We start from the raw sequence: 9,292 nt of genomic DNA on the forward strand, positions 1-9,292 counted from the left end.
TCGTGATGAAAGTGAAAGAGGAGAGTGAAAAAAGTTGGTTTAAAGCTCAACATTCAGAAAACTAAGATCATGGCATCAGGTCCCATCACTTCATGGCAAATGGATGGGGAAACAGTGGCTGACTTTATTTTTGTGGGCTCCAAAATCACTGCAGATGGTGACTGTAGCCATGAAATTAAAAGATACTTGCTCCTTGGAAGGAAAGTTATGACCAACTTAGATAGCATATTAAAGAACAGAGACATTACTTTGTCAACAAAAGTCAGTCTAGTCAAGGCTATGGTTTTTCCAGTGGTCATGTATGGATGTGAGAGTTGGACTATAAAGAAAGCTGAGCCCCGAAGAATTGATGCTTTTGAACTGTGGTGTTGGAGAAGACTCTTGAGAGTCCCTTGGACTGCAAGGAGATCCAAACAGTCCATCCTAAAGGAGATCAGTTCTGGGTGTTCATTGGAAGGACTGATGTTGAAGCTGAAACTCCAATACTTTGGCCACCTGATGCGAAGAACTGACTCGTTTAAAAAAGACCCTGATTCTGGGAAAGATTGAGGGCAAGAGGAGAAGGGGTGACAGAGGATGAGATGGTTGGATGGCATCACCAATTCATGGGACATGAGTTTGGGTGGACTCTGGGAGTTGGTGATGGACAGGGAGGCCTGGTGTGCTGTGGTTCATGGGGTCACAAAGAGTCAGACACGACTGAGTGACTGAACTGAATTGAACTGATGCATTTGAAATATGAGGAAGTTTAAACATTTTTCCTTTTATTAAAGCAATTTCTGATTAGAAATATCATTAAATTACTTAAAAACAATTTAAAATATTTAAAAATTTTCCAGAATGAGAAAACAATTACATATAAGAAAATATGACAATACATACTGAACAAGGTCTTAATCTGAGCACAAAATGTCAAAGAGTCATAAATGAATCAAAAGACTGAGCTTCATAAATCTGAAGGTACCAGAGAGGCAAGGAAAAAAACATGATGAGGAGGAGGTAAAAGAGGAGAGGAAAGGAAGATGGCAGATAATCTGATCATATGTGTGTTAGTCATAGTCTCACCTTCCCTGTTTCTCCGATCCTGGCTGTGTGGGGTTGCGGGGGACTTAGAGTATCTGCTGGTGATGGCCTGCGGCCGTCGCTATGGAGACAGTTGATGCTGGAAATCGACTGCGGTTTCAGTTGGAGTTGGAATTTTTAGTGTTTAGCCAACCCAAATTACCATAACTTTCTTGCCGGAAGAGGTTACTTCAAAGATAAAGCTTTTAATTATCTTAAGTACTTGCTTTACTGGAAAGAACCAGAATATGCCAAGTATCTACAGTACCCTCAGTGTTAACACGTTAGACCTGCTCCAGTACGAACACTTCCGCAAGGAGCTGGTGAATGCTCAGTGTGCGAAATTTATTGATGAGCAGCAAATTCTGCACTGGCAGCACTATTCCCGGAAGCAGATGCGCCTTCAGCAAGCCCTGGCGGAGCAGCAACAGCAGAATAACATATCTGGAAAATAAAAAGCTGGATCCCGACCAGGCTCCTAAGACATGTATATATTGCTTTCGTACAGTGAAGACAAAAAAAAACTGTTCCTATGTACCTTTATTATGGTAGCAGCCAGAACAGTTAGTGTGCTTATTTAATTGAATTTTTATTGTTACTAGATTATTTCTGTTAAACCAGAATTGTTTTACTTTGATTTCCCTGTGGATTTGTAAGCTTTTATTAATATTTAACACAGAAATGTCTGAAGAACAGAAATGTTAGGTACTGCAGACCTATTTAAGGCAGTGGGGCATGAGGTAAGGGGAGGGCCACCAAGCCAAACCCTGCTCCTCATGTACAGCGGGGCCTGGGACAGGTCTCAGAGAAGGCAATGGCACCCCACTCCAGTACTCTTGCCTGGAAAATCCCATGGATGGAGGAGCCTGGTAGGCTGCAGTCCTTGGGGTCATGAAGAGTCAGACACGACTGAGCGACTTCACTTTCACTTTTCACTTTCATGCATTGGAGAAGGAAATGGCAACCCACTCCAGTGTTCTTGCCTGGAGAATCCCAGGGATGGGAGGAGCCTGATGAGCTGCGGTCTATGGGGTCGCACAGAGTCGGACACGACTGAAGCAACTTAGCAGCAAGCTGTTGAACCGGAAACACATTTTATAGTAATAAAATTATAACAATAAAAATGTGTATTTGTGTAGTTTGCTAGATTCCCCCCCCTCTTTCCTTTTTCAGAGGTGCTGCCCTCTAACCTGTGTTAGGCACAGTGCCTTGTCTCCCTTTCTTCCATGTGTCCTCTACGGAGTGTTCTTCTAGTGTATACACCTGTGCAACCACTCTTGACTTTGCTTTGGGCTTCTTTCTTGCACTGCTAATCACTGACTTGCACTCCAAGTGATGTATTTGCACGCCTTATCTCTATGAGAAACCAGGGGACAGATGGAGGAATATGGTCATTCCTTTACCCTTCCCAAGACTAGCACATTCAATTGTGCAAATATATAATTATTTGTCTACTGAAGGATTAGTGCCAATTGAAATGGCAGTTAAAATGTAGGAGCAAAACTATTAGATTTCTAGATAATTTGATTTAACCCCTGGAGTCGTAAAGATAGCTAGTCTTAAACCTTTCAAAAGGAGATGAGTTTGGAGAGTAACTTACCTTATTTTTTAATTGAAGTTAGTTGGCATACAGTAAAGTATGTCTTGTCTCTGAAAAGCCTGCCAGAATCTTGAAAGAGCTACACGGAGCTTTAATGTTAGTTGATTATGCAACAACCACAATAACAACCTGCCCATCAAAACAAAGAAACATTCATGGCCCCAGATAACACCTCTGATGACCATTAGGGGCACACCACCTTTACTGTCTTTTAACAGTGGAGAGTCAGTTTTCATTTCAAGTGAAAGAATGCTCAAAATGCCACGCAATTGCACTCACCTCACACGCTAGTAAAGGAATGCTCAAAATTCTCCAAGCCAAGCTTCAGCAATACGCGAACCGTGAACTCCCTGATGCTCAAGCTGGTTTTAGAAAAGGCAGAGGAATCAGAGATCAAATTGCCAACATCCGCTGGATCATGGAAAAAGCAAGAGAGTTCCAGAAAAACATCTATTTCTGCTTTATTGACTATGCCAAAGCCTTTGACTGTGTGGATCACAATAAACTGTGGAAAATTCTGAAAGAGATGGGAACACCAGATCACCTGACCTGCCTCTTGAGAAACCTATATGCAGGTCAGGAAGCAACAGTTAGAACTGGACATGGAACAACAGACTGGTATTTAACTTCTATGCAGAGTCCATCATGAGAAACACTGGGCTGGAAGAAGCACAAGCTGGAATCAAGATTGCCGAGAGAAATATCAATCACCTCAGATATGCAGATGACACCACCCTTATGGCAGAAGTGAAGAGGAACTAAAAAGCCTCTTGATAAAAGTGAAAGAGAAGAGTGAAAAAGTTGGCTTAAAGCTCAACATTCAGAAAACAAAGATCATGGCATCTGGTCCCATCACTTCATGGGAAATATGTGGGGAAACAGTGTCAGACTTTATTTTGGGGGGCTCCAGAATCACTGCAGATGGTGACTGCAGCCATGAAATTAAAAGATGCTTACTCCTTGGAAGAAAAGTTATGACCAACCTAGATAGCATGTTGAAAAGCAGAAACATTACTTTGCCAATAAAGGTCCATCTAGTCAAGGCTATGGTTTTTCCTGTGGTCATGTATGGATGTGAGAGTTGGACTGTGAAGAAAGCTGAGCGCCGAAGAATTGATGCTTTGAACTGTGGTGTTGGAGAAGACTCTTGAGAGTCCCTTGGACTGCAAGGAGATCCAACCAGTCCATCCTAAAGGAGATCAGTTCTGGGTGTTCATTGGAAGGACTGATGCTAAAGCTGAAACTCCAGTACTTGGGCCACCTGATGCAAAGAACTGACTCATTAAAAAAGACCCTGATTCTGGGAAAGATTGAGGGCAAGAGGAGAAGGGGGTGACAGAGGATGAGATGGTTGGATGGCATCACCAATTCATGGGACATGAGTTTGGGTGGACTCTGGGAGTTGGTGATGGACAGGGAGGCCTGGTGTGCTGCAATTCATGGGGCTGCAAAGAGCTGGACACGACTGAGCAACTGAACTGAACAGTGGACCATGACCTAACTTTATCAGGCTTTCACAAGCAGTTATATCGTTGCAAAGAAATGTAACTAAGAAATTACAGTAAAACAAAACAAATCAGAAAAATAAAGCACAGCGTTATTGAGTTCTTTGTGTCATATTATCTTAATTATAACCCAATAAATACCCTCTTAAAGTAAAGTTTAGAATGAGCTGGAAGAACTCATACTAATTATCTGATCTAACCACATAATTTTATACATGAGGAAACTGAAACTAAGAAGAACAGTTGACTTTCTTAAGATCTCACACAGAGAATGGTAGCTTCAGGTCTGAAATGCAAATGACACATCAAGTAAGGAAATGTTTGCCTTGACTGCTAGATCTCTTTTTAATCCCCAAATCCTCAAACAGTACACTTTTCAGATTTTGTTTGTTCTGGAATATCATGTCCTTTTAAAACGTGGATGAACTAGTTAAATAATTCATTCAAAACTTACTTTTTGGTATGTCTGTGCGCCATGAAGTATGATAAGCACTGCTGTACCTTGTAGGACAAAATTCAGACCCCCAAATCGTGAATTTTAAGGTCATGGAAAAGGATATATAGTCACTTCCTTAATAAAAATAAGGAATTAACTCAGCAAAATTTATAGCATCCCTTGCTGTGTGCCACTGTTTCAGGTTCTGTGAAATATATCAGTGAACAAGGTAAATCCTCTGGTGGCACATACGTAGTCTAGGGAATAGGAAACATGAATGAGCATTTGTGAAACAGTTAGTGCTGTGACAGGGAAAAGCAAAGAGGCCCCTCGGGGCCCCCAGGAAGGAACATAACCCCAGCCTTGGGAGTGGTAAGGGAAGTTCCCTGAAGCAAAGAATGAAAAACAAACGTTTAACAGGTTAATATCTATGACTTAAAAGGCAGAGGTTCTTCTGCTCAAATTAGATTTGAGCAGATGACTTAAGATGGCATTTGCTTTCTAATTTGATGTGGTTCTTACTATCTACTGAACTGTCTTGCTAAAAGTCTTTTCAGAAATGGGTAATAGTAGTTTTAATCCAATACTCTACTACTTTGTGTCTGTCATAAGAAAACAATCTAAAAAAGGAAATAGTGTGTAGTCCTGAACATCTTTAGATATTGTTCATTGTAATGAAGAAATATTGAAAACAAAGTGAATATTTACTAATAGAGGAAATGTTAGTTAAATTTTGTTATGCCTCTGCTATTATTAGAAATGATGGTTATGAAAATGACATGTAGAGAAGCCTTTCTGCCTGTCATAGGAGGTAGAAACGGGGGGAAGAGACTGCATAGAGAGGGTCAAGAAAAAGACAAGATCCAGAGAAAAACAGTCTAAGGTTTTCCTGAACATTGAAGCTTTGGCTCATCTGAAATAGTGGTTTTCAAAAATAGTTTTTATAAGGAAAATATTGATATATTTAATAAAAATAATATTGTCTGTGAAATCCAATACATAAAACTTGTAAATATATGAAAGCAATATCTTCATATACTATAGACAAAACAAAACTAAAATAAAATGGCACTGACACTAACAGAAGATGGCAACTGTCATCCATAAAATACAATGTAAGGTTGTTGAATCCATCAAACCTGTCTCACTGATCTCATTAATTAACTTATTTTAAGTAAGTGCTAAAAATTTTAATTTTTAGTATATTTTATTAATAATGATTGTTTGAAGAAGTATATGAAGAAACCTCTGATTCATCCCAGTGAATAACAGTGATATGCTTGTAAAGCTTTGTGTTAATTAATAGAAGCAGACATGCAATTCATAGAACAGTGTGTGGATACTTACTCAGTCATGTCTGACTTTTTGTGACTCTACGGACTGTAGCCTGCCAGGCTCCTCTGTCCATGAAATTGTGTAGGCAAGAATACTGGAGTGGGTTGCCATTTCCTTTTCCAATAGAACAGTACAAAGGCTGATCAATTACACACTTAAAAAGAAAGTTAAATATGTGCTTAGAGTTGGCAGGAAGATCTGTATTCTGACACTAAGAAGAGACAAGTTAGTTTGGCAGCCCTTATTAAGTGATATCTTCCAATATGTTGGAAATTTGATGTGTAACACCAAATTAAAAATACATGTTTGCACTGGAATTAAAAATGAAATCTAATCAAACATTTATATATACTCTGAAGATGGAAATTATTGTATACATTGCATCTGATTTGAATGGTGATTTTCATAAGTATTATTGCATGTGGTTTCTTTGCTAGGACATGAATTTATTATAAATAAGATGTAGATAATTTGAGGGAAAGTTTTGGAGAAAGCTATCTTCTCCAAAATCACTGCAGATGGTGACTGAAGCCTTGAAATTAAAAGACACTTGCTCCTTGGAAGAAAAGCTATGACAAACCTACACAGCATATTAAAAAGCAGACACATTACTTTGCTGACAAAGGTCTATATAGTCAAAGCTATGATTTTTCCAGGAGTCATGTATGGATGTGAGAGCTGGACCATAAAGAAGGCTGAACATCAAAGAATTGATGCTTTTGAACTGTGGTGTTGGAGAAGACTCTTGAGAGAGTCTCTTGGACTGCAAGGAGACCAAACCAGTCCGTACTAAAGGAAATCAGTCCTGAATATTCATTGGAGGGACTGATGCTGAAGCTGAAACTCCAATGCTTTGGCCACCTGATGTGAAGAACTGACTCACTCGAAAGACCCTGATGCTGGGAAAGATTGAAGGTGGGAGGAGAAGGGGACAACAGAGGATGAGATGGTTGGATGACATCACCGACTCAAAGGACATGAGTTTGAGTAAATTCTGGGAGATGGTGATGGACAGGGAGGCCTGGCATGCTGCAGTCCATGGGGTCGCTAAGAGTCGAACATGACTGAGTGACTGAACTGAACTGAGTATACTGCATTCACTGAAAAACACAGTATTCACAAAGTCTACTCTTGCCTGGAAAATCCCATGGACGGAGGAGGCTGGAAAGCTGCAGCCCATGGGGTCGCTAAGAGTCAGACACGACTGAGTGACTTCACTTTCACTTTTCCCTTTCATGCATTGGAGAAGGAAATGGCAACCCACTCCAGTGTTCTTGCCTGGAGAATCCCAGGGACGGGGGAGCCTGGTGGGCTGCGGTCTATGGGGCCGCACAGAGTCAGACATGACTGATGCGACTTAGCAGCAGCAGCAGCAGCAGCAGCAGCATCCACTAACATAATCATTAACTGCAGAGAAGCAGGGAAATATGACCTGTGACAAATAGAAAAAAATCAAAGATCAACAAATGACAAAGATAATAAAATTATTAGATGAGGATTTAAAAACAGTACATACATCTGTTTATACAAATATACAGATGTATATTTTCATTATGTTCATGTATTTCTATAAATCCTTGACTGAAGAATACATGGACATAATGAGGAATGGGTGGAAATTTAAATTGGTAGACTTAACACTGTATTACATTAACATTTTAGTCAGTAGAGTAAAGCAGATTATCCTTCATAACGTGGGTGGCCTCATCCAATCAGTTGAAAGTCTGACTAGAACAAAAAGTCTGACCCTTCCCCAGGAAATAAAGAATTCTCCAGCCAACTGCCCTCTGACTTTATCTGTAACATCACCACTTCCTGCCTGATGGCCTTGAAACTAGAACATCTGCTCTCCATGGGTCTCCCATACCATAGACCAATGCTGCAGATTTTGGATTTATCAGCCTTCATAATCACTTGAGCCAGTTCCTTATATCAAGAAAATCTCTATCTGTCTGCCTTTCTATCTTGTTATCATCTATTTACCTATCTCCTGTTTGTTCTCTGGAAAACTTTAATACAAATGGTTATTTCTGGAAAATTGCTACTTGTTAGAAAAGTGGTTACAGTGATCAATAAGATTTTGATGTTAAGAGCCATGTGAAGAATTTAAATAAGCTTGTTTAGTGAAATTTGAAGGTATAAAATTAATATTTTAAATATAATGCATTGATTTGCAGGGTATGTGATTTAAAATAAATATGTAACTAATTAAATAAAATATGACAAATAACCAAATCATGTTTTACTTTTAAGGTTTATTTTCTTGTTGGTATATATATATTTAATCAGGATCTTATTCTCATTTTTATTGTGCTTATATTCTAATTTGGTTATTAAAAGTTTATCTTATATTCTGATATTCTGGGTTATCTTATATTCAGGCAGGCATATGTGGTAATTTCATTGAGCTACAGTTTTCTTACATGTAAGAATACATGTAAGAATAAAATGATACCTACAGAATCATTTACAGAATACATTTTACAGAATAAAATGATACCTACTCCTTATGGGTATTTTGGGAACGAAATGAGATAATGAACATAAAGTGTTTAGTGTAGTGCCTGGTACATAATTATTATTTAGTAATTATATACATATATATCTTATCTTTAAAAGTCAGTATAAGGATGGAGTTGAAGAAAAAATTGGCAGAGTTAATGTTTTTTGCAATGATTGGAAAATTGTTAGCATTCAGATAATTGAAGCTGAGTTCTGTTACTTCTGCATGCAAACACAGTGACACATTTTTTCATGAATTATTTTTGGGAAAATGTGATTGTTCTATTATTCTTCTCTTTGGCTAGAAAAAGCAACTGAAGTAGTGAGCTTATTGCTCTTTGAAGAAAAGATTATTAATTCTTACTAGAAGCCTGAGAGAAAGAGTATAAGTTGCATCAATTTGGGAGGAGTATATTAAATATTGTATAATTGTAATTGATTTTGAGAACAGTTTATCTCATTTCTCTATCAGCAAGATTACCCTCCTCTAAAAGGCCCTAGCAATGACATCTCAGACACAAGCCATCACTTCTGCATCTAAATTTTAATGAAAAAATTGTAACTGTATATTTTTATTATTAGCAATCATATTCAATTATATAATGTATAATTTTACTGGCTATTAATTATATTATACTAACTGCTGCTGCTGCTAAGTCGCTTCAGTCGTGTTCAACTCTGTGCGACCCCATAGACAGCAGCCTACCACGCTCCTCCGTCCATGGGATTTTCCAGGCAAGAGTACTGGAGTGGGTTGCCATTGCCTTCTCCGATTATACTAACAATTATATTTATAAGTTAATAATTTATTCTGATTCTAACTTACCCTTTCAAAATTTCCATCAAGGGGAC

The 9,292-nt window shown here is 38.6% G+C and overlaps 1 pseudogene; it reads left to right on the top strand.

Annotated features, from left to right (window-relative positions):
- Window positions 1–1,128: 1,128 nt before the first annotated feature.
- On the top strand, window positions 1,129–1,629 carry LOC138929774 (mediator of RNA polymerase II transcription subunit 31-like; annotated as a pseudogene).
- Window positions 1,630–9,292: the final 7,663 nt, after the last annotated feature.

The sequence above is a fragment of the Ovis canadensis genome, chromosome 1 (assembly GCF_042477335.2).
Source record: "Ovis canadensis isolate MfBH-ARS-UI-01 breed Bighorn chromosome 1, ARS-UI_OviCan_v2, whole genome shotgun sequence".
NCBI classification, from domain to species: Eukaryota; Metazoa; Chordata; class Mammalia; order Artiodactyla; family Bovidae; genus Ovis; species Ovis canadensis.